At 33.6% G+C, this 4,605-nt stretch overlaps 1 long non-coding RNA gene across 3 annotated transcripts; it reads right to left on the bottom strand.

The window, feature by feature from the left end:
• Positions 1 to 293: 293 nt before the first annotated feature.
• On the bottom strand, positions 294 to 2,852 carry LOC145630843 (uncharacterized). 3 transcript variants are annotated; one of them, XR_014112272.1, is made up of 5 exons: positions 2,763 to 2,852; positions 2,296 to 2,449; positions 2,142 to 2,182; positions 1,952 to 2,057; positions 294 to 581 (listed from the first exon to the last, which is right to left on the bottom strand). It is a non-coding gene; the product is annotated as an uncharacterized LOC145630843 (long non-coding RNA). The 3 variants fall into 3 exon arrangements; XR_014112273.1 differs by having other exon boundaries at positions 2,793 to 2,837; XR_014112271.1 differs by lacking the exon at positions 2,763 to 2,852 and having other exon boundaries at positions 2,296 to 2,747.
• Positions 2,853 to 4,605: the final 1,753 nt, after the last annotated feature.

The following is a 4,605-nucleotide window of genomic DNA, read 5'->3' as shown; positions in this document are numbered from 1 at the left end:
CGACATATGACACCTAATGCCACGACATCAATGATCCGTGGCATTAGATCAATACCTAATGCAACGGCAACAATATTGTCGTGGCATTAGCTATAATACCTAATGCCACGGTTTCCTATACCTAATGCCACGGTTTCCTAAACCTAATGTCACACAATAATGCATATAATAATAATAATAATAATAATAATAATAATAATAATAATAATAATAATAATAATAATAATAATAATAATAATAATAATAATAATAATAATAATAATAATAATACAATTAAAATCAAAATTTTCAAAAAAAAAAAAAGAATTTTATTAATATGAATTAAAAGTTTATACAATGTTATCTATAAGGAAAATTAAAAAATTAAATTAATACTAACTAAACTAAATAAAACACACTTAAAAGTTAAAACTAAATCATTTTGTCCCCCAAACAATATTTTGGGCAATTCTTTGAATCGCATTATCATTTTTTTCTCTTTCTTCTCTAATTTCTCAAGTAAAGCAGTTGGGGAAGCATCTTCTTCTACTTCAATATCCACCTTTAGCACTATTTACACATATTCAATGGATCTTGATACCCTAATAAACAAAACACACAAACAAATCAAATTAGGATTATAAAAGAATTGAGCACTCAAAAAAAAAAAGAAACTTGAGTTGAACAATATATACAAAGTTCATAAGAAGGTTCTTTTACTTAGTTAAGAAGGTAATCTTCATCACATTATAATACCGACCATATTATAGTAGATACACAAAACTACTCACATTAAAAGCAGGCGTGTTCGCACAAGATATAATACATTATAAAGAGAAATTAAAATTGATTAGCAAAAATGAAGCCCAATGCAAACGAAGATACAAGTATAGTAGACTCCTCAACCTCTTGCAGCCTTTGTAACAAAAAAAAAGTCAAACTTACAAGAAATTTCTTTCCCCTCAAGCATAGTTTCAACAGCAACAAAAAAATGCAACAATATTGTATGTCAGACCACGCAAACAAGAAATATGAACTTTCATAACAAAAACAATTATGACCAATATTAGAGCGAGCCATCCTTAACATGTCCATAAGCATGAAAACTATGGCTATTTAAGCTAAATACGAGGAATAAAAACGAACTTAACCTCAAAAATCACATAAAAACTGAAGCTCCAACCACAACTTAACAAGCTCCTCAAACCAACTAGCACAATATGAAAATAAGTTAAGAATTGAAACTGATAACTATCTGGGGTGGGCTACGGTGGTAGTTAAGAGTGAGAGTGGTGGCAATGTATATCTCATATTTACAACATTAGTGAAAGTACATATAAGTCACAAAAACTAGATAAATTTGACAGAAAAACAGTTGCATAACAAGTCATTTTTGTCTCCCATAATATATTACAAGAAATAGAGAGATCATTTACCCCCCCCCCCCCCCCCCCGAGCGAATACCAATATCATCTATGATGAACGCCAACTCTACTTAAGATCACAAATTTCATTATGAAAACTTAACCTCCTCTTAAAATGTCCAGCTAACCGGTAAGTTACGTTATCCCACAGGCATCATTTAAGTTCATAAACTTCTTTCTAATAACGACTTCAAAAACCAATCAAAGTTTGCAACTTATGTCCAACCTCATTTCTATGGGAAAACAATAAGAATTACTTCATTCAACATTTACATATCCGACACAACCAAGCTTACATTTTTCATTATTGTCCCATGTTTTTGTACATACAACATATTGCATCTATAATACCACTTTAGCCTAAAATTTTATGCTTTTCATAAGACTCAGAAACACCCACAAAAACCCCAATCAACAAATTAATTTTTTTTACATCTTGAAGATATAAAACGCAAAGTGGCAATTGTATAAAAAAACAAATTCACTTAATTTGAACATACTAACTCTAATGCACCTTAAACTCAACCTAAAAAAGGAAAAGAAAGAACCTTCAATAGCTTCTCTGAGAGTCTTGAAACCCAAACTAATACTCTTCCAGAACCTATTTCCTCCTTTCCCAAGTTGCTTTCCCTTTCCAGGCCAGTTTTCCTCGAGCTGCATTTTCCATAAATCAATTAAAAACAAATAATTTAACTTAATTAATTGAAAATTTTAGCATTCACAGAATTTGTAGATTACCTCAGAAAAACTTTAGGCTGCTTCAAAAAGGCCTTCTGGGTCTTTTTTACGAAATAGCGAAATGTTAATTAATAAAACTAAAAACATACAGAATATAAATACTAGTAATAAGATTGAAATTCAAATAATTGAAGTAAAGAGATAGAATAAGTACCTGTTCCGCCAAAATTGAGGGGTTGTAAGATGAGGTTCAGGGGAAGCAATGGAGGCGCCGCAGAGGAGAGAGAGAGAGTGAGAGAAAAGGAGAGAAGAAATAAGAAGAAGTGGCTTAAACCCAGCAATTCAGCATATCCACATTCAATCAAAACCTTTTTAATCGGCAAAATGGTTCGTCGAACAAAAACATCAAAAAAAAATTATTAGAAAATTCAACAAATTACAACAGATAGAATTCCAAAAATTAATCGAAAAAATAATCAAGATTATGGAAAGCAAAATCAAATACAGATAATAATTAATAAATGTATAGAAAAACAAAAATAAAAGAAGAAGAATCTATTGCCGTCGATTATTAGGGTTTGAGAGCAATGAAAAAATGCAGAAAATCAGAGATTTAAGAATCGATGAGAGAGAAAGATGAGAAGGAGAGAGGGAAAAAAAGGAGAAGACGACGATTACAACCTATTAATTGGGTGAAGAAGTGAATTGAACCTGATTGAGAAAGTTGGGTGGATTGGGTTTGTGACCTTGTAAATTATTCATGAAAAAAAAAATTTGGGCGGTTTTCTTAGAAATGCGTGAAACTTTTAATTTTGAGAAAAAATTAGGCGGACTTCTTTGACGCGCCTAGGTAAAGAGTACATATTTTTAATGGTCATTGTACTAAACAACCCTATTGCAACGGCTAGCTCTCATCCGTTGCATTAGGCCCTGTTATTAAGAAGGTATGAAGAAGTCGTCGCAATAGACCTAGTTATTGCAACGGTTATGAATGCAACCGTTGCATTAGCCATAATTTAGCTGTTGCATATGATAAAAAATGTAGTAGTGGATTGATGTAACTGTGTACATTCAAACGTCTTCCCGTAATTGGAGATTATAAAGGGTGTTTACTGGTTACCTCATGATTTGAGTGGGAGCTTTAGCTGCCACAAGATTGGATTGAGTCTACTTATTTAATTAGGAATGTGTCTTGGCCCCTTGAGGAGGGAGAATTCAGAAAATGCATGGTCGTGCTCAAATGGATTACATAGTAATCATTTGTTTTGTAATTCTAACTCAGATTTTCAAGAAAAGATTTGTAGATTAATATGATCACGACATGAGATGTAATTATATTATCAAATCGACACACATTGACTTAAGGAATTTGAATATTGTGCACTTGTCTCAGAAAAGTGGGAGATTGAAGGAATTCTGTCTTTGATAAGTGCAATTGCTAGATATATCAAGGATTACTATTATGGAGATAATCAGTTCTTTTTTTGGGTCGTCATTATCTGTTGCTAGACTATGATCAATGATCTTTGGGCTAGTCAAATAGTCCAAAGCCCACTAGAATGGATCCTATGAGGTCACACACAAAGGTATTGTGTTAAGCAAGTTAGAGGCCCATTTATGGGCCTCATGAACAAGTAACTAATCATGAATTGGATTGGGCTAGCATAGTTAGATTAGAGTTAGATTTTGGGCTTTGTCATGGACTCTTATTTAGAGATGAGATCTATAAATAAGGTCCATGCCTAGGGTTGTATGATACAACACAATTAACAGTTAATTGTGAATCAAGCAACCCCAAAAACTCTCACACTCTCTCTCTAACCTAAAGCTCCCTCCCCCCCCCCCTTGGACTCACGGCCGACCACCCTTAGTGGCGCGTGTGGTGGTTCGTGATTGGTTCGTTGCTCGTTCTTCTTCTTAGAAGGTCAATTGAAGGGTTCAATTATAACTAACTAGCATTAGTGGAGGTCTTAATCCGTGCCTGTGGACCAAGTAGAGGAATCACGTTTGAGGTTATTTGTCTCCCTTGTTCTTGTTCGATCACACGTGGAATCACGCTACAAAGGTATTAATTCTAATTCTGTATGTGTTATGCATGATCTTGGGATTAGGTTCTATATGAATATGACTCATGTTTTCCGCATTCGTACCTATAAACTCCTACACTTTTGTACTTCTTTTTGGAATTATTAGAACTTTTCAAAGGCTTCCGACTTTTGCTTCATTAAGTAAACGTAACCGAATCTACTTAAATCATCAGTAAAAGTAATGAAGTAACTAAATCCACCCCTAGCCTTTGAACTCATTGGTCCACACACATCCGTATGTATGAGTCCCAAAAGGTCACTTGCTCTTTCACCTACACCCATAAAGAGTTATTTAGCCATTTTACCAAGCAAGCATGACTCACAATTTTCAAATGATTCATAATCAAATGTTGAAAGGAGTCCATCCTTATGTAATTTCTGGATGCGCTTTTGGTTAATATGTCCAAGCTTACAATGCCATAGGTAAGTTGGGTTTG

This window comes from Chenopodium album, chromosome 5, assembly GCF_948465745.1.
Source record: "Chenopodium album chromosome 5, dcCheAlbu1.1, whole genome shotgun sequence".
NCBI classification, from domain to species: Eukaryota; Viridiplantae; Streptophyta; class Magnoliopsida; order Caryophyllales; family Amaranthaceae; genus Chenopodium; species Chenopodium album.
Note: the sequence above shows the minus strand (reverse complement) of the source record. Positions and strands in the feature narration are given on the sequence as shown.